Source organism: Onychomys torridus, chromosome 14, assembly GCF_903995425.1.
Source record: "Onychomys torridus chromosome 14, mOncTor1.1, whole genome shotgun sequence".
In the NCBI taxonomy this organism is placed as follows: Eukaryota; Metazoa; Chordata; class Mammalia; order Rodentia; family Cricetidae; genus Onychomys; species Onychomys torridus.
The window spans coordinates 63181764-63205969 of NC_050456.1; the positions used below are offsets into that span (position 1 = coordinate 63181764).

The 24206-nt window shown below is 38.2% G+C and overlaps 1 protein-coding gene across 4 annotated transcripts in view; it reads left to right on the plus strand.

Moving 5' to 3' along the window:
- Positions 1-24206, plus strand: part of Flrt2 (fibronectin leucine rich transmembrane protein 2) — a 76230-nt gene that overhangs the window by 27134 nt on the left and 24890 nt on the right. For 2 of the 4 annotated variants that reach the window (XM_036205933.1, XM_036205935.1), the window contains exon 2: positions 19722-19856. The exons of the other annotated variants lie outside the window; for them this stretch is intronic. The gene's annotated coding sequence lies outside the window, so the exon portion shown is untranslated. The remainder of the gene's footprint in view (positions 1-19721; positions 19857-24206) is intronic. 4 annotated transcript variants of the gene reach the window in all.

Below are 24206 nucleotides of genomic sequence, written 5' to 3' on the forward strand. Positions count from 1 at the left end.
TTGGTATAATATCTATATCACTTGTAGTTTGCCTACTAAATGCTGTTACAAATACCTTTATAAAACACAGAAAATCTGACTGGTAGAAACTTAAAAGACTCACTGATTTGCAGTGTTCTTTCTTAAAACATTTTTAATGAAATAGCTGGAATGCTAGTTTTATAATCTTACAAAATCAAAGGTGATACTGTTGCATCTTATGATACCTCTGCAGCACCTATCTGAGCATTAAAATGATGACCACATCTTCCTTAATGTCTTCTTCCCTAACATTATATTATGAATATGAGTCATGTTAATGGCAAAGTCATGCACAGGCCTAGATAATATATGATGCCTAAAGCCAAAAAGATTCTTCTCTGAACTGTTTTTTATTAATTAATTAATTTTTATTTTCTACTTGTTCACATTGAAAGGAAAGTGGTGACTATTGAATTGGTCTACCTGGGAGCATTTTCAGGAAATGAAGTACAGAGTGAACTTCCACAGAAAGCATCTCTCAAGTCGTTGTAGGGATAGATTGTTATGATAAAGAAGCCTCTGGGTATTCTGTGTTGTCCTTGGAATATATGTGTCCATGTGTGTACGTACATCATATGTATTTGTGTCCATGCTTTCTGTAGGTTAAGTGGTCATTTTTATTTTGTAAGCAAAATGAGAGGGTTAAAGTGTTCTTTTCACCCACAATTCATACTGAAGTTTTTCCAGAGAAATTTTTTTTCACTGTACTTTGCAAGATCTTTCCTTGTTTCTAAACTTAATTTGAAAAATAAGTAAATAGGAAGAAACAAGAAAGATAAAGTGGACAGATGGGAGTAGGAAGACTAAGAATTTGGGGAATGGACATGTGCTCAGCTGATTTGAAAGGAGAAGTAAATCAGGGGCCGATATTCGTGGATAAATGTTGATGTGCATCATTAAATGAAACAGTGGTAAAATATAGACTGTCAGAGCATTTTTTTTCCTACAAAGACATGAGGAGAATTGAAATATGGTTTCAAAGGAGAAGTCTCTCACAGTGTTTCTTCAATCATTTTCTCTGTGAAGCTTTAATTATAGTTCCTCTTGCTGCCTAATGCTTAAGGTTTAAAATCCCATCACAAGAGAGTGTGATTGCCTGTCAGTGAGCACCATCTCAGCATGAAGGTGCTCATTCATCTGGGGGTTCCAGCTACGTGATTCCTTTCTAGATCAACATTTTGTTTGGGGATGCTTTTGTGTCATGTGTATCTGACACCACGTTCCTTTGCCATGATAGCTATGGCACCACCATCCTAAATAAAAGAGCTCATTATTTGCATAGCAACTTCTAGAAAGGATAATGTATGTGAGGTGGCTAGTGGCTTCCTGGGGAATCTTAGTCATGAGAATTTGAGTTTAAAACGTGTTTACATAGCTAGAATACACGTGGAGGCATATGAACACATGCATCTGTGCATGCAAATACACATAAATTATGTATGTGCTTAGTGTAAGGAACAGTGGCCTCGAGCACACAGTCTCTTTTCTTAGGTTGCTCACTTCTGTAGTGGACAATGATGGGAGTACAGATAATAATTTGATGGTTGCGGACATACACACATAGGTAGGAACAGAGCAAACTGAGGCTTTTTCTCCTAGGGAACCTTGGCAGTTTCTAGGATGGATTGACCTCCGAGCTGATTCTTGATAAATTAAGAGGGATTGAATGAACACAGACACAATAGGAAGTTATATCAGGCGAAGTAAGTAATCACTTTGGGATTAAATTTACTCATGAGCAAATAATCTTTCATTTTCAAGTAATTCTGATATTGTTTCAGTGTGCTGGACTCATGTCTTGAGGAAAGGCAACCAGGGAACTGGTATATGCCATGGTGCCTGGACTGAAGGCTAAATAAGTTTAATGTATAGTGTGTAAAATGTGTTTACACACACCTGCGTCCATATTTATACAAATGTGTAACAAGGTGTAAACTGTGGGCATGCATATGTGTGTGTGTGTGTGTGTGTGTGTGTGTGTGTGTGTGTGTATACAATTTATTAAATTTTATACACTTTTCTCCTTCTCCTCCACTTCCCCCTTTTTTTAACCTTGTCATCAGTAAGCCAGATTAATGGGACAATTGGCTACCAGGAAATGACAAGGTGGAATTGTGACAGTGTTACTTTTGCAATTTCATAGGAGTCATTCCTTCCCATGAGGTTTTGGGATTCATCTGCTTTGCCATGATTCTCAGATTGAATTCAGGTTGTAGATGGCATTTCTGACCTGGGTCTCCTGATCATTATCAATATCTTCTTACTGACTTTCCATGGGGTGTCTGGCTTCTTCTCCCTTTTGACTATTTCAGACATCCTAGGAAATCTTAAGTGTTGACTTCCCACCAACTCTGCCAAGTTGCTAGGAATTTAAATAAATCTCTTATTGCCTTTTCCTTGTTTTAAAACCTCAAAAAGTTTCCACCAGACACACTTTGCCTGAACTACCTCTGAATCTTTATTATGATTCTCATCCTTTTCTATGGACAAACATAATGTAAGGAAACCGCTTGACATTGTCCAAGTTCTGTAGTGAAGAACGTGTCGTCACTCACTTAATTGAAACGATTATATCCAGAACCAGGGAGCATATCTTGATCTAACAGAATTAGACATGGTATCACACAAAGGAACACTGATTGCTCACACACTCAACATGTGTGCATCCATTCTATTGGACCAGGAATTTGTAACTTCTAAAAAAAAAAACCATGGAGTTATTCACAGGAAGGAGCTGTGCATGTCCATAAGGCTAGTCATACTTCCTTGAGCTCTTGTGAAAACTGTAAGAAAGTTTAAAAGATTATATGAGTATCCACTTCTCCTATTTTCTCCTAAAATTAGATTTTTTGACTCAGAAAAACTTCAGACAGAAGAGCAGCTACCCAGTTCTGATAATTACCCTCCTAATTGTAATGATAGCCTTGCCATATTATCATAATTCTCCAAACAGACAATACAAGCTGCAGATCACACCAATCTTGGTTGTGTTACTGTGTGAAGAGCTCACTGTCAGGTCTTAGGATGCTAAAATTTTTCTCCATTACATTTCTCTTACATAGCATGTATTTCTTTGCCTCAGAAAATGGTAATATATTCAGGATGATGTGTTTGTGTTCCACTACCTCATGGTCTGAATACAGTTTTTTGAACATCTCCACAGTTTCTGAAGCCATCTGAGCAGTGTGCAATTCTCTCTGGCTTTTTGATGGTAATGGGAGCCGTACATGTAACTGAGGGAAGTAAAACACAGCCTGGGGTGAGAAAGGCATTGTTTATCAAGGTATTTTACAAGCTTATGTTGTAAAACGTTACTGTGCATGCTCTGTGGGATTAAGTCCCCTAGAAATTTGTCAGCCTTTGTCAACACACTATAAGGAAAAGGAGGAGTATGTATTATTCTAGTCAATAATTTCATTCATTTCTTTGCCCTTGTTTACAAAGAAACTGACTATCAGGACACTGTTTAATGATTCCATCTGTCAGATTATGAATTGTATGGAATGAGCTGAGGAAATATACTAGAACACTCCCTGAACCCTGGCAGGTGGATGACAAGGAACTCTGATGCATGCCTCCTGCCAGTGTGGAAACTCTCCTTTCATTATTACAGAACAGGATACTGCTGACAACCAATAAAGTTATAGAATGGCTGCCCCCAAAGCCATGATGAAGTGGAAATGCCATAAAATATAATCACTTTCTATATGCAATGAGAAATTGCCCTAATTTTAAAAGTATTCTAATGGAGCCTTTAAAATCATTAGTCCCAATGCTGGATAGATGACTCAGTGATTAAGAGCACTTACTTCTCTTGCAGAGGACACAGATTCAGTTTCTAGCATCTACATGATAGGTCACAACTGCCTGCAATTACAATTCCCGGGGATCTGGCACCCTCTTCTGGTCTTTACAGGCATGACATACATGGTGGTGCATAGACATGTAGGTAGTCAAACACTCTTATAGGCAAAATTAAAAAATATATATATATTTGCCGGGCAGTAGTGGTGCATACCTTTAACCCCAGCACTCGGGAGGCAGAGCCAGAAGGATCACTGAGTTTGAGGCCAGCCTGGTCTACAGAGCGAGATCCAGGACAGGTACCAAAACTACACAGAGAAACCCTGTCTTGAAAAACCAAATATATATATTTAAATCAATCGTTCTTCAGACATCTAAGCTTAGGACAAATAATGAATTATTTTCCATTATTGCATTTGCTATTTGTTGTTATTGCTTGGCTGTGCTATTTCTATAATTCCAGCAAACTTCCTCCTTGAAACTTTAAGGCACTTGGATTACATAGTATTATGCATGTCCTGACCAGTGAAGCCAGTTTCAGTGAGGAGGAGACTCATTTTCATTATAGTGTCGCTGACTTAAACCCATGTTACAAGAGAGCTTTCCAAAAGTATTATGAGTTAGGTTTAGACTAAATCTATAGTATCTTATGAAAGAGATTGTTGCATGATTGATGAACTGGGTAAAAATATTCGTGGACTCAAAATCACCAGTGGCTTCTGAAAGATGTTCTTACACTCCTGGTTAGTTTCTAGGATATTATCTACTACATTTTGAGTCTGGGTTCTATTGAAAGTTGTCAGATTTTCTAAAAAATGAGTCTCCATTGTACCTTTAATTTAATGATATAGACACATAGATTAATTCCAAGGATCAGATGAGCTGATATTTGTATACCATCATAGAGAATAGATGGTTATATAGTATCTGCAACATGGTGCTTGTTCCCAAAACTTCACTTGGACCTCTGTCATTTTCTTTTTAAGTTTTATAATGTATTTCTCTTTTTTTTTTTTTCAAAGAGTCTGATGCTCATGGCCAAAGTTTGTGTTTCTTCTCTTTGGGACATTCATCAGGTTGTAACAGCTCCCTATCAGGAAACAATGCCATGACATGATCACACTGCTGGTCTCAAGAGCAAAACCTATTGATGGCTCAGCAGTGTAAACAGCAAAGAACTTAATTGGTTAGAATGATCCAGGGGAAATAGCCCAATGAAATTAGGCAAAGGAAATTTTTTTTTACTGCAAGTGAGAAATCAATAGATTGTAACAGAACCCTATATAAGAGATGCTCTCTGGTCATGTAGAAAGAGAAAGGGGCCGTGAAGCACCATAGGACAAGTCCTGGACCGATTTTTCTACATTTCTATGACTTTCTACAATGTGAAATATAATAATAAACAGTAGAAAAGTATGTCTTTAAGTCCTTTATTAAAATTCATGAAAACATGTTATAAAATACCTACTACTTTAAAAACAACTTTAGTATAGGAAATTAATGTTTCATGGGGGCATTGTGCCCTTCTCAGATTAGTCATTGTAGAAAGAAATGTAGTATGAATTACCACAGGTGTTCTTCCTAGGTGATATCCTAGCAGCTACCCAATTGCCATGGCTGCATAGTGAAGAAGTAAGGATATTGGAATGAGAAACACTTCAACTGATTATGGATAGGTTATGCTGTGTAATAAACATCAGAGACGTATTGAATTCTTGCTCTGGTTTTTAAATCAGATCTTATGTTAATTTCCAAACCTGATAGTTCGTGTGATACTGACAAATAAGCACACACACACACAAAAAACAACATGGAGCTTCTCCCGAAATATATGAAGCTGCGTAAACACTGCCTTATAGGCAGAAACCATGGGGATATCTCTTACTTTTATATAACTCTGTAGAAGATAATTGACTGTCAATCCCAATGAATATCCTGGAAGTAAAAGGCAGAAGATGATGATTGATTCTTCTTAAGGCTTAGCATGGAAAAGTCCTCAGAAGGGTGGTTATGAATATGATACTTGCTTGAGCAGTCCGGGTAATGGATCTTGTCCTATGTAAGGTGACTTGCATTAGACAGACAATGGCTGGTAACAGTTGTTTCTTTTCTCATTGACTTGTTTGCCAGTCATATGGCAGAAACACATTTCACTGGCTACCCCCTCCTTATCATCTGTATAAGGATATTGTAGCCAAAATGTTTTTCTTCATTCCTCTTGAGTAGATTTGTCCAGCATCTATTAATAGCTTGAATACTCACTGGCTGGATCGGTTTGAATTGTCTGTTGAGAAGCGCCATCGCTCTTTAAACCCTGTGTCAAGTAGCAGTTTAGAAATATTTAAATAAGGAAGCACCTCCAGTAGAGGCAAGTCCAAGCCCTTCCCTCGCCTTCTTGTGGGTGGGAGAGGGGGTGGGTTGAAAGGGGAATGCTGGGGGGGGGGGCAGGAGAAGGGAAGAGGGGGATCTTTGATTGGTATGTAAAGTTGAATGAAAAAAATTTCTTAAGAAATAGTTAAATAAGCACTGTTTTATCTCATTTTGGTAAAAATGATTTGCTTTAGAAAGGTGGAGTTTAATAAAACAACAAAAATAACCACTAGAAACTTGAGTGTCATTTATTTATGTGATTAAAAGACTAAGTCATTGTATTGTTATTGGACCAACCAATACCATTTCAAGTGTGTTTATTGAGGTCTCTTTGAAGAAATTTTGATGTCATCAAGAAAGACTTTTTTTCTGTATAGATAATGCTCTCGAATAAATTTAAAAGTAAGTAATTGAAAGCAAGATTCCACTATACCATTTTCTGGGTCTCTTCTAAATCTTGGCAACCATATTGTAAGTATACTGCCATTGCTATTAAAACTGAAATAAACAGTATGTAATTTAACACTGGGGTTCTGAAACTGAAACCTTATCTCCTCTGGGGTTCAGCTGCTGCATCCACTCTGTGAGGACAGTAATAGTGTCCATCTCAAGGGCTTTTTGTGAAACTGTCTAGAAGTGACTTTGAAGTAGACGAACCCTGTTCACATATAAATCCCATGTCTGATTATTATTGTGAGTCTCTAAGATTGGTTCCAACACTGAGTCGTTTCATGTTGTTTTGTTTCTTAATTTCACATAGCAATAACAATTTGATTTCCTTCTGTTTCACTAATGTCTCTTCCAGCTACTGTGTAGCTTATACAGTTACAGATCAGTTCTTAAGTACAATCCTGGCTTCCTTGAGAAGCAAATAAATTTAGGACTTAGCCTGGTCTTTGGGATTTTCAAGTATTATTGCTACTAAATTAAAAGAGAATTCCAACTAGTGATTTGGTGGGTTCACCTGACTTCTACGATATTCTAAAGAAAGCTGTTGAATGTATACTGGTGATTTCCTATTGCAGAGGAGAGAAGTCATTTACCATGTCATTTCATCCTGGCTTCGCTTACTGTCTGTGCCAGCAAGAAATAAGCAATAGATCTCTGGACTGTACCAGTTTCACATACAGAGTCTAAGATAATATCTAGTAGAGCCAAAGTGCAAGGCCCTTGGAATCCTAGCAGCCTAATCCAAGCTACAGATTCAGTTTTAGCACCACTTTTTCTTTCAGAGATCTTGGGAACAGGAATGAAATGATTTAATTAAAAAATCAAAACAACAAAACAAACCAAACTGACTTACTTTGCTTTGGTGTGGTGTGTGTGTGTGTGTGTGTGTGTGTGTGTGTGTGTGTGTGTGTGTGTTGTATATATTTTTGCATAGATTGGTGTTAAAATCTTCAGTACATATAGGGTAATAAAATATAACTTTTGTCATAACATTACTAGTGTGCTATTACTTTTTCTCATAAGAAATCTGTCACATTCATTTTAAGCTAAAATGTGGCTGTGAAACAAGAAGAAGCTGTAGGTTTTGAAAATAGTCTGTGGGTAGAAATAATGGCCTTGCAGTAGCTGTTCAGAGTATTATGTACTAACTGAAACCCTGACAGTTTCTTAAATCTTACTCACAAGAATATTATCTCTATTGCATGCTTGCTAATTTATTTATTTATTTACTAGTTTACTTCTTAACATTCCACATGATATCAAGAACCAATTACAAAGACATGTTTTGGCATGTGTGTGTGTGTGTGTGGGGGGGTGAGTCCTTGAAATCTGGTTATAGGTTTTAAAATATAGGTTGTTAAGTCTTAAAATAAATGTTCCTATTTTGGGATGTCTCGCTTGAAAGACATTTTGAAATAGCATAAAAGGATTCCTAGATTGAAAGCTGCTACATGCCACGAGGGAAAACGTGCTTGGTGCAACAGTAATGTATTCACACAGGTTGAATCCATGGGGTCTTGGAGTCTGTGATGGAATTTATTGCAAAATACCACCAAGATTTATGTTAAGGGAGAAAAGCTGCTTTGTTAGTATCCTAGGCAGAAAATGCACTATTTGAGGACAGGTTTTGATTAAGCATGAATATACACATTTACTTAATTTTATAGGATGCTCCTGCAAGCTTTTAGAATATGAAAGAAAGGGCTTTATCTTCTGCCAATATATATATATACATACCATGCTAACAGATGAAAAAGTTTAGAAAATTTAAGCAATTAGGGAAATTTATGAATTTTATTCTGTCAGTACTAGCTTTCTCATGGTGTAATCTGTTGACACACACACACACACACACACACACACACATATACACACAGAGGCATGCACACACGCACACACACATACACACAGAAGCATGCACACACGCACACACACACTAGAGGACAGAGGAAATACACCTAGATAGAGGTTGATGCTTGTAATAGTACTTGACTATTCATTCTGTTCCGGGGCCTTAAAAAAAATACTTGAGCCAAACAGACAATGACATCTAGATTTATTACAGAGTGAAAAGCCCATTGTTGTGGTCTGAAGAACCTGATGAGCTCTATGTACATGGCCTGGGAACAATGACATTTACTAGAATCTAGGGACCAGATGATAGATGAGTCTGATTGAAGAAGTACACAATGGGAAAGTTCATTGAGAAAAATGCAAAAACAAGAAAGCATTTCTTTCATTTTTGACAAATTAGAGATTTTTCTCTAAGGATAAAATCTTTTAAAAAAGTGAAATATTCATCCAGATTTCTCAGTGCTTAATAGCATACCAGCAGAATGTTCAAGCCTAATCTTAGACAACCTAGTTTTATCAATTTTATAGCTTTCTCTGTGTAGGTCTCCATCTCTCTCTGTCTCTCTTTGTGTGCCTTTCTCTGTTTCTCTGCCTCTCCCTCTGTTTGTCTCTGTCCCTGCCTGTCATCTCCCTCCCTCTCTCTCTCTCTCTCTCTCTCTCTCTCTCTCTGTGTGTGTGTGTGTGTGTGTGTGTGTGTGTGTGTGTGTTTGTGTGTCTGTCTGTCTGTGTCTGTCTTTGAACAAGGCCTACATTTCTACTTTGGAGAAAGACGTAAAAAAAATGCAATGTTTAGCATTGTTAGCTGTTTGCTAAAGTGTTCACGATAGAGTTTACAGAGTTTATAATTCCTAGCCTAATTTGCAGGAAAAGAAGTTTCATCCACTGGCTGAAAAATAATGTCGGTGTTCAGTCTTATTAAATCTTTGGCATGGAGAAGGAACTTATCCCTTCCATGTATCAGCTTCCTAGGAATGAAGGAAGCATGAATACTTCATGGTGTAGTAATTTGTGAGTTAGTCACAATTAAAGAGAAGTCCATTTTTGCCAGATGAAGGATAATATACTATGAAATTTCAAACACTAATAGTATTTGTATTGGGATTAAAGGGTGACAAAGCTTAGTTTAGTTATACAAAATTTCTCATCCTGCAACATCATTGAAAGTGGAAGGAAGGTGGTACCTTTTAAAACTTGTTTAAGTGAACCATATGCTAATGTTTGCATTGAATATGGATTTATTTGAAAGAGGCTAGAGTTGGGGAAATATGTATATGTACATATATGCATAAATTAGGAGCAGACTTGTAAATTTAAATTTCAATCCAAATTTAGCTGCCATACTTGCCATGTGCTCCTTGAACCCTTAGACATGGTTTTGATCACTGTATTTTCTAGCATGCATCTGTGAGATGATCCCAGCAGTTTTAAAGTCTATAAGCTTCCTTCTGCAAATGGTTTAGAGTAGGGCACAGTAGTGGAAAGTTTCTCTTGGTTGACTAATCCTGTAAAACCCTCGTGGACTGTCCTCCTCTCAACACACATGTTCTGGTCAGCCTGTATGATTTCAAGAGCAAGGAGTTTGACAGCTGATATGTTACTTAACCATCTCTGTTCTTGATTTGGGTTCCTTGAGAACCTTTCAGCTATCCTGCTCTATAAGTGGACAAACAAGACCAATTAAAATTGTTCACTTAAAAACCCTGTTGATCTATATACAGGCAGGAAACAGCCCAGTGCAGAATGGGGACTTTGAAGCACAGAACACTTGAGTTTTAGGCAGAGTATTTCTTTATTGCTTGTAAATTAGAGATATATTGTGCAAATCTGCAATGAAATGATAAAATAATTGGACATCCTAGAGATTGCATGTGAAGCATTAATACCAAAACAACAGTCGTATCTAGATAATTTGGTCTTTATTTTAAGTGAGTCTTCCTTATGCTGCACAAGGTTTATGAAGATTACAATGTGAAATATTTCATGCAAGTGGCCTGGAGTAGCTCTTAACTAAGCATAAGACACCCAATTTACCTACATATTTGTTTTGTCTTTTTTTGTCTTTGTTTCCATGAAGTTTCTTAGGGATAAAAGTTCAGATCCTGTCCCCTTTCCTGGTCAGTTAGTTACTATGGGACCCAGCATTAGTTTCGCTGTCCTCTCTTACCTCTCCAGTGTCTGCTCACCCTCTGTATTATAAACAACACCCCCCCCCCAAGGAATTGTTGATTAGTATACATTTGGTCCACAGATCATTTATAGTTACTTTAATTCCTTTAGCCTAGTTTCTGCTTAAATTTAAAAGTGAGAATAAGTACTGAATATTATATATAGTCACACACACACACACACACACACACACACAAAGATAAGCTTTCACTTTTCCTGTTGAGCCACACCAGCAGTCCCCAGTTACTTAACAGTTTGAATACCAATTCCATTGTTAGTGAAGTGCAAAAGACATTACTGGCTTTAGAAGTTAACGGATGTGAGTTACAGGCCTGACATTTTTGTGTGTTCTTCATTCATATATTTACCTGATTCTGGATTAAAAAGAAATGTATCTTCATGTGTTGAACACGGGCAGTTTTCTTGTCATTCCCACAAATATAATGAATAACTGTTAATATAGCACTTAGTTGTATTCAGTACTACAAGTCATCAGAGATGATTTAACTTTGAAGGTGGATGGGCATAAATTTCATGCAATTATTATCAACTTATAACAGGCATTTCAGTGTTGGAGATTTTGGAGCTGGGATGTCTTGACCCCAAGTCACCCTCAGATGTTGAAAGACAAGTGTATTTTAAAGTGTTTAGCACAATGCCTGGCTCAGTGTTCTGATTCACTACCCATGATTTTCATTTACCCCATGTTTGCTTTATTTGATATTATGTTCTCTTAAATGATATGCAGGTCAGTGGATTTCTTATTTTAGAAAGGATGCGGTATGTTTGATCAGTAATTTTTTTCATGATAGAATGGTTTAACTGCAATTTCCTAGCAACTGCAGCCTTTTCTAGCAGGAAGGATTACACACTGGTCTAGGTCTAGGCTGGCATGTTGCATAGGCAGGCATGTGACACATCAGTGAGGGACCCGTGGAAAGAGAATGAGGCCACTGCCACCACCACAGGTACTCACCATTTTGCCTTTGAACACCATTCTTTGGTTTCTCCTAGGAAGGAAGAAGAAAATGTGTCTGTCCAGAGTAGCTCTGCCCTTCCCTCACATCCTTGGCAGCTGACCAGCTACTGTCAAGGCTACCACTGTCAATGCAGGTTTCCCTTTTCCAGTCTGACCTGGAATGAAGGGGAAATTTGATCTCTTCTGATTCCCTTGGCTGACCAGGAAATAGCATCAGAAACAAGGAGGAGGGCAGAATCAGAAGTGGAATCTTCTACCCTGGGACTTTGGGGCCAGAGCAGGGCAAGGACAGCAGAGGCAAGAGGTCATTTCATGTTGTGTGAACCCACACTGGATACATTCATTTCAGCTGTGCAGATAAAAGTTTGAAGCCAGAGGCCATTTGGAGCCAGGACATAGTGTGCTGGAGCGTCCTAATCCAAGATTGTAGATAGTCATAGTAAGGTGTGCTTTTGAGACTTTCAGGGGAGGTTTATTTTGTGCCTGGTCCTCTGTAACTATGGCTTGTTAGGATTTTGTTAGAGATATTAAAAATACACATATCTTGCTAAACATTGATAAGACTGACAGAGTGCCAATCCTGGAATAGTGTTATTAAGACTTCATTGCTTTCCCTCATGCTTTTGGGGGGTGTTTGCATTAGCGATGAAAAGGATCACCAGAGCTTTGGTGACCAGGCTCTTTCCTTTCTTTCTTTCTTTTTCTTTTTCTTTTTCTTTTTTTTTTTTTTTTGAGCTGAGGATCGAACCCAGCGCTCTGCCACTGAGCTAAATCCCCAGCCCTTCTTTTCTTTTAAATATTTTAGCTAGATTGAATTTTGGAATCAAGGTAACTGAATGTGACAGTGACTCTCAGAGGTATTTATAAGTTGTTACTTGTTCATTTTGTTTACTCCAGAATTCATTAAACAGTCTTTCTCCAAATGGGCATATCATCTTTCAACCTTAGAGAAAAATCAGGAGCTGAAAGTGACAAGCTTTCACACCAAATAAGATGGGCATTTCTACTCTTCTGTCTGGCTTCTGGTATTGACAGCCATCACCCAGGAGCATAGAGTTGTCATTTCAACACAGGAGTAATATCGCTGCCCTTTCAAAGATGTTTTCTGGCTTCTGTGTCAAGTTTCCACTGAGCACTAAGAGATCTTGTTTTTTGTTTTTTGTTTTTTTTTTTCTAATAGGTTTCAAAGCCCAACTGTGGATTAGAGTCTATGTGAGGATATTGTAAATAAGTTGGAATACACATGGGCACTGAAACTGTAGTAATTCAGTTCTTTTTTGTCTGTTTGTTTGTTTTAGACATTAGAATCATTGGTTGTGCTTTCTCATCTCACTATGAGCATGGTATTGTGAGTGGCTAAACGACCTCACATCTAGGGATCCATAAAAGTGTGTATTGCCATGCTTTAATTTGTACAGTACATGAAGGAGCAAAGAATGAAGTGCATGGTGCTCTGTCCTCGTTCTTGCTGGTTTGTTTTGTTATGTCTTATTTTAGGCAAGGTCTCATGCATCCTAGGATGGCTTCCAACTCCCTATGTTTTCATGATAGGCCTTGACTCTTGACCCTCCTTCCTCTACCTACCAAATGCTGCATCAAAAGCATGTACCTCCATGCTGCCAGTGTTCAGGGTCTTGGAGCATATTTTGCATTTTACCTTCAATTTTCGTTATTTCTCGACAATAGGAATACTCTAAATAATGCATTCATTAGCCTTTCCTCTGAAATCTGTGGAACATCAGGCATTCAGACATTGAACTTATTCCTGCTATTAGCAACTGCCAAGAACTCTCTCTTTAGATGATGCCTGTTTAAGTTCCTCAGTCTTTGTTGGAGTGATATAAATTGATAACCGTGGAACTTTGGTCCTAGTCACGTACCAAAGATTTGGAACCATGCTTTGCTTCATGTATTTTGAACAAGGTTGAATTGGTTTAAAAAGCAAATCTTTACTTCTGTACAGAAGGCTGGTGTGTTTCTGTAGATGAACACGTCACTTTAAGACTACAGTGATGTTAACTTGGGGTTAGCTAGCTTGTCTATAGAATATAAATGTTCTAGCATTTCTGTCAAATTGAAAAGTATTACATTCATGTATATACATACATACATACATACACACACACATACACATATATATATATACATATATATATATATATATATTAAATGAATATCTATTAACCAAAAGTTGTAATGTGGGGGATAGTGAATTATCAGATGACTGAATACTGTGTGTTATTGTACTCTCATTCCCTATATAAATTGGCAATGTACAAAATGTAATCCAGTCCTGTTGATAGAGTTTGGCAAAGGCATAGGGAAAAATTGCCCATCTGATTTCTGAGACCTCTCCTTTCATTGATTGACATATCCCAAGGCTATGTCAATAATTACTTCCTAAAAAGGTAGAATTAACCTTTTAGATAACCATTATTCATCTGGTATTATTTCCATGATGTTATCACAGTGGTATTGAGGGAGAAATTCTCGCAAATGTAATTGCTTAGGATGATGGGGGAAGAACTGTAGAAGGTTGTGTTTGTCTGACTTCTTGTGCAATTGGTGTCTGAAGAACAACATCAACACCTCCTTCCTTTATCAAGTGTTTTATGATATGCCTTGTCAAAACTTCCAGTGTCTCCCATTCCCCATGGTAGTGACATAAACCATGTGTCCAGAAACTCCTCTACTTTGCATTTCATGAAACAAAAACGTGAGTGTTGTGCATATTGCTGAAGGGATGTAATTCCAATTCGTTGGCTTTTTTATGTAGTTTGAAAATTGACACTATTCTCATCTATTTTATAATAGCAATATATTACGAAGAAAACAAACAGTTGGAAACCCATAAACAGCAGTGGCTCAACATCGGTATTGGCTTTTGAAAATGTGAACAACATCGATAATGGGCTGCAATGTCTCCCAGTCATCTTTTGGCTCTGTATTTTCTCATTTCTGTGGCTTCACTTGTGTCCTAAGTAAAGGATTTCCTCTTCTATGCGTATTTGAACTCTGCTCCTTTTGCAAAGTCTGTCTTCAGTGGCTTATGTTCGATGAAGAATTCCCAGATTACTCTAAGGGAAGGTAGTTCCTTTCTCCTCTGAACTCATTTTTTTTTTTTTTAAAACCATTTATACCATGTTGGGCTAATACTCACTGGCTACTAATTTTCCTTTAGGTAATAACTTTGTAGTTGTGATTTCAATCATTCCCATTAACTTTTCAAGCCAGCCACACATTATTTTCTCATCCAAGATGTGGAGGCTGAGCAAAAATGCCTTAGGATTTTTGTACCATCTGAATAATCCTATGCCAACTTCATGGCAAGGGTTTCTATTAAACATGCATTGATTTCCTTACTTATATGACAATAACTGGTAAGCCAAAAGGTAGATTTTGATGCTATTCTGTTGCTCCTTAGTCCTGTTCAGAGCTAGGCACAAATTTACATTCATAACTAGGCACAAAATAAATTTGTGTCTGAGGATTGGTAAATGTACAGCAAATGGACAAGCCTCTGGGTGCACAGAAATGTACTCTGCTGTTTTCCACTCTTCTTATTTACCAACACATGGTATTCTCTGTGGTGGGTATTTAGTACATATAAATTTACTTACTCTTCAAAGATGACTAAAAGGCTCAGAGAATTTGGGTTCGAAGATTCTGTGCACTAGCCAGTGAAAGGAAAACTTGAACTTGAGGATGGGTCTGTATAACTATCAAGGGGAAACTTCTGTTACTCATTGCTTTCCTGTGTGCACTTTTGAGTTCATGGGTATCCCAGTTCATGGGTATCCCACTTCAGACTCAGCTTGCCAGTCCTTTGTTGTTCTTTGAACTGAGTTGCAAGGAATTTCCTGTAAATAGATTTCTCTGGCTGAGTCATCATTTCAGAAGTTTGAAATTCCTAGCAAAACAGAATTGCTATCCATACCCTTCCACAGGGATCTTCTTATCAATTATAAATGACCACATACAGAATGGGGTGTGGTAAAAGCCTAGCATCTTCATCACAAAGATGATTAGGTGGAGCTTCCACTCCTCTTCAGAGAAGACTGTTTTTGTACCAGAAGGAGACCATTGCAGGATGCCACAGCTGGTCCAAATGCAGAGAACAGCAATGGATAGTGAGGTGCCCAGACCCAGTTTGTTACATTTATAGTGGAATCCCTATACCCATGGCTTAGAAAACATATCAAAGGGAGGCTGTGAAATCGTATCTCCTAGATATGACAGGGAACCTACATCCATGTAATCTTAACAGTATGGCTGCCTAAACAAGACCTACTCAATGACACCTGTTGAGATGCCAACACTGATGAGAGAAGTCTCACAGGACTCCACCCTTAGATGAAGAGCTGCAGGCAACTAATGAGTTCTGAGAGAGAGAGAGAAAAAATCAATCGTCCCCAGAGATGAGAAATTTAAATGGTTATCCAATACCAAGTGGTCAGCCTGGAAAACATACACACATAAGCAACAGTACAGGGATTCAGCGAACTGTATTTATATATTTATTCATTAATAGCACACGCATATGTAGCAATAATTATTAAAGAGAAAGAGACTATGAATTTGAGGCAAGGCACAGGTGGCATTGGAGAAAGGATAGGGTATGGGAGAATTAGGTAATTATACTTAATTTAAAAGTAAAGTAAGTGTAAGAAGTTAATTATGTTAGGGGGAAAATTACATTCTGATGAAAAGCAAAGGGGGGTATTCCCTTCTGTACTGTGCGTCTCCACAACACATCACTTGGCACACATGCCCACATACAACGCGTATCCCTAGAAGAAAAAAAAAGGTTTTATTTTTATTGAACTGCAATTATATTTTTCTGTCCTCACTTTTCCTGCTGTTTGCCCCTTTGCTAACAAGACGATTAAATGGTCGACATCCATTGAGGTAATTCCTAATTCAGATGTGGATTTTGTTATGTTGTCTTATGACTGGACAGTCACTCTGTAAAGGAGTTAGCACATTACCTAAGTGCAGAAAAATGTCTCTCCTCCTCCTCCTGGGTGTGCCAATTCTTTCAGCTGTTGAAACAGGACACGAGGGGGAATTGTTCCACAGTGACAGCATGTGGATGTTCTTGCATCAGGTGCCACAGCTTCTATTCTGGTGCTGCTCATTTGCTACTTTAGGTGAGGCTGACTCTCTCTGCATTGTCCTCATGTGGGTGCTAAAGAAGCAAACTGGCATTTGGATTGTCATAATCTCTTTAATACTTCCCAGGGCGATACTGTCCGAAGCTTTGAGACTTCTAAACTACCTATCTCAAGAGGCCTAGTGGAGTGATTTGGGTCATTGGAGGACTTTGGTGTATTGGTTCTTATCATTTTTTTTTTCTCCTTTTTATTAGGCTGGGTTATGCCAGTCATTCCCAGATGGATATGCACAGGGACTGTAAACATAATGGTGCTTGATTGATAAGAATTCTGATCACAAGGGGAAGCCCCCAACAGTTAATGCTTTCAAATATGTCCCAGGAAACTGGGAAGCGCTCTCCTAGATAAGGACCTTTGGCTTGCGCCATTAACCAAGAACACACCATTCAGTACTTGACTCATGACTGCCAGCTTTTTCTGTTAATACAATATTAGTGTTAATAAATTTCAGTACGCTGGATTACATTGGAATTTCTGACAAAGAGTGTGTTTTGTACCCATATGTCTTGTATAAGATCTGTAGTTTGTTTAGTATGATGCTTGCTCTTTATGAGACACAAAACCCCTTTCTTCCTCAAGTATTAATGCAGAGGATGGGGACAGGACCATTGTAGAGCCATTGGTCCTGCTATGGGCCCATGTCCAGATACCTTTTCTAGAATCATTACGTAAGGAATTTGGAAATGCCTTCCTTACCTCCTTTCCTTCCTTTCCCTCCGTTTCTACTGTTCTGTGTCAATTCAACGTACACTTGCTTTCCTTAGGTAAGCTGAAGGCTGCCTCCCCCACGACACTTCTTAAGTCATCACCTCACATGGAAGTCTGTTCCGGATATTCTTATATGGGTGCCATCTCTTCTCCTAAACAGCAGGACTTTATTTTGATCAGAGGTTTTTGAAGAGTCCACAATGCCCTTGTTGACTACTTTGTTGTTTTCTCAGTCATTATCCCAAAGGGAATTTTTTTTTTTTTTCACAGTAATTTAATTGCACCATTTCAGTCTCCTTTTGAGAAGAAAAAAATATCCAGGATGGTCCCAGGTAATGTGGAAAACGAAGTCATTGGCCACCTTTTGAGAGTAAACCAGGTCAACACCAACCATACCAGGATTCATTTCCACTCAGATCTCTGGGTACCACCCACACATGTTACAGATTCACCCAGCAGAAAAGCCCTGTGGCCCAGATAAGAAAATGCTTTCTCTGTGGCTTTTCATAAGTTATCTTATGTGGTTTTCTGTGCTCATCATAGGCATACATGTTTTGTGCCTGTGTCAGGTTCTAATACAGAACTTGGAATGGCTAGTTAGGATGGCCAAGGAAACAGTTGAGCTGGCCAGACTCAAACTTTCCATTGTCTTTATTTATCTCCAGTGCTTGTCCTCAGGCATTTACATTCTGAGACTGAGAAACTCAGAACCAGATGAACCGCACACTGATAGGATATTATGTCTCAAGCAAGAATGGTGTTATTTTGCACAAAACCATTGGGTGCACATATCTGTTACATTCTGGATTCATAAGGATGTAGTGTAGATGTAGGAAAGCAGGGGCATCTGTACCTGCAAACCCCATGCCCTATTTTCAAGACTGATAGATTGACCAATTCTGATTGGAATATTTCTTCCCACTCCATTGCATCTACTGATACATTGTCACCTTAAAAGTAGTTTTCTTTGAAGAAAAAGATTAAGGCACTTTGTGTTTCCTATAAGTATTACTGAATTTACCTTTGTAGTGATGGCAAGTTAGGATTGAAGTAGGGGAAAAATATGTCGCTATTTTGGACTGGCATATCAACCCATGCTAAGCAGAGCTTCATGGTGGGGGATGAACAGTTAGAATCTCCGAGACCACAAGCTAGAATGTTTGATGATCCATGCAGAAAATCCTTCCTCATGTGCTTCTACTGATGGGTATAGTGGATTAGTGCATAAAGAACGTTGTTCACAGTTCCAAAGCTCAGTGCAGGAACTACACAATGAGAATATTTAGGAGGGAAGGCAGAGGACACCTTCTTACTAGAGGACCACAGCCATAGATAGCCCATCACTTCTGAGTGTTAAGTGTTCATAACAAGAGAAGTGGTGTCTTCACTTACTAGGCTGAACTATGGGAAGCATTAAAGGAGATGACTTTAGTTCAGAGCCTAACACATTACTTGACAGGGGCACAGCTCTTAAGGACTCAGTAAATCTTCATGCTTCCTTACTATTTGGGAGAGCAGATTTTAGACTTGCAGAGGATGCTTGTCTCGTGAACCCATGGGTCTATTTATTTATGTACTGTGTTCCTCCATTTAATGATCTACTGTGGAACTCACAATGACTATCATGAGGAAAATAGTGATAATCTGTGCTTGCTTGAAAAATCTGACTGACAGAAGGAGCCTCATAATCTCATGATCAATCCTCAGTTATTCAGTTTTGTTTTTATTTAGTGTTTTTTTTTTTTAAGTTATGTATGTCTTTTTCAGGACAAACACATAATTTTGTAAGGACAGTTATCTTTGAATACCTCAAAGTGTCTGGCTCTTTCCTTCTGTTTGAGCTTAGAAGTAAAGGCATTCACATTTGTTTGAAAGTATTTGCTGTCTCCAGATAGTACACAGGAGTGACTTACATTTTTAATGTGATAAAACATTACCATTGTGTACTGTTTGTGGCTTGCAAACTTGAGATTTTTACATGTTATTAAAAGCTTTCAACACCCTTTCTTCTTTGAAGAATAATCAGCATATTGCTTGCCTCTAGCTTTCTTTCAAGGAAATCCAAAAACAGTGTTTTTCCTTTTGCTGAAAAATCTAATTCTAAATGCAAAGGCAGTACACACTGTTTGTGCTGTTTGGGGCTAGGTTAACAAGCTATTTGTCCTTTTTATTTTTGTTTTCAAACTCACTTTCAGCTGTGAAGCTCTCCTTGGATAAAACTAATTGCCTGCTTGATGGTGGAAATTTTTGAGTTCAAAGGGGAAAAGACATCATAGATGGAGTTTGAAAGCATCCCTGACACACCTACAAGACCATTTACTACAACAGAGGTCAGTGAGGAACTGATAATTCTGTTAGAATATGCAAACCATTGACATGAATGTTTTCACTGTGTGCATTTGCTTTCTCTTTCTGTAGAGAAAAAGTAGAAAGCCAGCTCTGTCGGTGTGTGCTCCCGGTCTTAAATATTATTATTCCTCTAAATATAGTGCAGGACATTTGTCAGCGAACTGTAAAGCTCTTGTTAAAAATAAAATGGAAATTCAAATCTCAAAATAAATCAAGAGCAATCTGCAATGTTTAAGCACTTGTACTTTTCTTTGTGAGCTGCTTGAGTCTAAGGCCCATGGAATTCCATTGTGGGTCACCCCCCCCCCCTTAAGTATTTGTTCACAGGCTGTCAATTCTTTTAATTCTCAGGGCTACTTTTGATGTTTCAGGAGAATACTACAAAACAAAATTGATTTTTTTAAAGAATGTATTTTTATATGTTGTCAATATATAAAATTGCAGCAGAGGAAGCAAGATGAATCATTGTGAATGACGTATGAATCCATTTCACTCTGTAATGCTGTAACAAAACTCCTGTTGACATTGGAAGGGAGTGCATTTATAGATAGGATTCTAGTCACAAGCTCAGTCCTGCTGTGACTAAAAGAGGATGCATGGATTTTTACTAATTCCCAACAGCCACACTCTTTCTCAATGTTCACTTTTTAGGCGGCGATCTGTCTTATAGTATGTTTATTAGTCTCCTAGGATCATGCCTTGCCTCCAGAATGTGCTTTACTTTCTTGACTCCCAGTAGGACATGTCTGAGAAGGTGAAGGACAGACATGGGCCTTCATTCAGCAGATGGCCATCAGCATCCTTGGAGAGTTGCTCAAAGTGTGAGTGGAGAACAAATGGGCCAGTGGATTTTAGTGTTGGGATCTGTATTACTTTTTCTCACTCAGTCTGCTGTTTCAAAAGATGCCATGGACTTGTTTTCTTTATCCCTCTCAGCTCTCCATGTAACCATCCCAAAAGCAGACAAACATGAAACTCAGGGGCTTTTGTGGCAGAACAGAAATTAAAGGCATGCTGTATTAACTAGGCAGTGAGAAAGCTTGTTACAAACATTGTTATTAGACGTCTTATCATTGTAAGTCTAATGATTTTGAATAAGGATGCAGCAGTAACAATGATGGATGGATGATAAAGTAAGAATGAATGCCTAAATGGCTGTCTCAAAGAAGTCAGCTTGTAAATCATTGACAGCAGGGAGAGAGGCATCACCCTGACTTCCAGACAGACTCTAACCCCTGATATAGCAGAGGAAACAGCTATGTGGAGTGGCTGGGGCTTGCTAACACAAAAAACTTCTTGTAAGATGTGTTATAGTTATATCACAAGTTTGTTTTATGCACTATCTCAATCTAGGGTCATTTTTTTCTTCTATGGAAAAAAAAGTATTTCTTGAAATTACGAAAGTACTCAAATATAGACAGATCAGATCTGTAGGAGGCACAGTAAGGCTGCCTTGTCATGGTAGGGGTAAATTAAGTCCAGTTGACATGTGGATGCCTTCCCTCTTCATCAAACTCAGACTGGCCCACAGAAACCTGGAACAGTCTTAGAAAACTGGGAAATGTCTGCTCAGCAGAAATACATCCCTCCCAGATGGAAACTCTTACTTTTTGAACCACCCCAGATCCCTGATAGAAATCAGCACAGGGAGGATGCTTTGAACACGCTATTTGTGAAGACTGGCATCTGAAATGAATCTCTGTTTCTCTCTGCCTTCCCTCCAGATCAGGGCCTCCTCCTACTGACCCTTCTAGATGTTATTGCTCTTTTTTCCCCCAGAAGCTGATTTTTGAAGCCAGTGGGAGTTGTTCAGTGGGCCAAGGGAAGTGAAACACTGAAGAGGAAAATAAGAACCAGGAGAAGTCCCCGTTGCTCCATGGAATTATAGCTTCCTCCTCTTCCTTTCTTTCCATTGATTTATTTTTGTTTTGAAATGTATAATTTCTCTTTGCTAAAATAAAAAAAAAATAATCTCCAGGATTTCAGTAACTCTTCAGAATTAGTATGTGCAGAGTAGGGTGTGGTGAGCACCTATATTCAAAGCCACAGTTGCCAGGATTTGGAACTTGGGCACATACTCATTTTTTTAATGTTCAATTCTTTTTATTTATTATTATTATTATTATTATTATTATTATTATTATTATTATTATTGTATTTGTGCTTTAATTTTACATATCAGCCGTGGGTTCCCCTGTCCTCCCCGCTCTGGCTGAGATTCCTTTTGAACTCTGAGCTGCTCCCCTCTACCACCTTTTTTTTTCTTTTTGCATAAGCTTTGGAAGAGAGTCAATCGAATGTCAAGATGGCAGGCACCTTCTGCCTAAAAGCAAGTGTGTGACTGCTTTCCTGACAATAGCATATGTGGGCCAGAATTGATGACCCAGATGAGGTGCAGTTGGTTGTTGCGGGGCTTTTGCAGAGTTTCCGAAGAAATGTGGTTTTTGCTCCAGATCAGTATGTTTACACAAGAAATATCTGCTCATGTATGCATGTACTGCTATCGATATACCTTTACTATGGCTTTGATCCCGTTTGTTATACACAACCTTAGTAGGGTTTAATTTAAAGTCATAGGCTTACGCTAGTGAATGTTCAAGGGAGCAAACCACTGTAAAATGGAGTGAATTGCCAAAGCGCTCAGTTGGGTTAGCAGCCCAATTCCTCTCACGGGTAAGGGCTCTTAAAGAATGACCCATCCCGAACCCAGACTGAGAGTTAAGGAAATGGGTCCAGATCAACGTATTACTTCATTTGTATCTTGTTTCTGCTCTTACAGTATTTTTCATGTCCTCATAATTCTAGACCCTGATATATATTAAGTGCAGAAATAGAAATGAAATACCGAGGATACTTCATAGGCACCCTATAAATGCTGACTGGCTCTCTAGCTAACCAGAGATAGGACAACACAGTCGTGATGATAGTTTCTTCCATGTTGACATTTTTCTTTTTCACTGTCACTCAGGTCTTTTTCTTTCTTTCTTTCAACAGGCTTTCTCTTGCTTCAGCTACTAATTCCAAATAGTTCTTGAGCCTGTGCCTCTTAGTTACTGACCACATATACCCTTGAGTTTTAGTGACCTCTACATTGGGATGTTTCTAAACTGTCCTGATCTAGATTTGGATTGAAGGTGAATGAAGTGGAAATGAAACTTCTGCCCATTGGTTTCTTATTTGTTCAGTGATGGTCTTGGAAGCAGCAGCAAGGGAGACCAGTATTCCAAATTCCAGAAGAGAACAAACAGTCCTCTGAATGAGATGCTTGTGGTCGCAGTGGCTCATTGAAGAAAGCCACTCAGCTCAGAAAAGTCCTGCTTTAGTGGTCAAGAAAGGAAAACAATAACTGGGTAGTGCCATGGAGTTTTGGTTGAAACAGTTCAGGAAGCTCTACCACATCTCAACTTCTTGGAAGCTTGTGGTGGTTGTTGTGGAGATGGTTTCCTTCCTCAGAGTTCACAACCCCAGTGTTCTTAGGCGTACATGCTCACCATTACAGTAACCTTAGCACTAAGGCTTATTCCAGGATGCGGGTGTCATGGATGGTGATGTTACAAAAATTCCTATAAGTTTGTTTTGTAGAATCTTTTATGTTTTAATTTATAGAAATGAATTTTAAATGATGAAATTATCTTTGTTTGATTTTAAGAAAACAGTGTGCTTGCTTACAGAACTTAGGAGAATGGCAAGTCAATATTCCTTTCCCATATTTCATTTAAACAAAAATGTAATACAGTTTTTAAATCCTATTTTTGCACTGTTTTCTTTCTCTTTCTTTCTTTCTTTCTTTCTCTCTCTCTCTTTCTTTTCTTTCTCTCTCTCTCTCTCTCTTTTTCTTTCTTTCATCCTTCCTTCCTTTCCTTCTTTCCCTTCCTGTCTTCTCTTCCTCCCTCCCTCCTTCTTTCTTTCCTTCTTACTTTTTTTCATTTCATTCAGCTCACATCTTGTAAGTGTCTTAAATAAAATTGTGTGCCATTTCAATTCTACCAAGACTATGGCCCTTGAAAGGATGCAATCTTGGTTATGATTAGCACATATACATGCAAATATAAATGTTGCTCAGTATAAACATACTATGAGGAACATGTAAGGTACCTCTAGTAATGGGAAATCTTTCCTTAATGATGACTACTAAGCTATAGTCTTTGTGATATTCAGACTAAAATGTATGTGTGGGTCCTTCTATTAGATACTACAGGCTTGTGGTAAGGTAAAACAAGTGGAATTCAGATATAATTCTGTTCAGTGGTCATATGAGTATTATTCTGGTTACAAGAAATATTAGCTAGCATTGATTCATGTGCATGGGTGTTTTTCTCTGAGTGCAATGT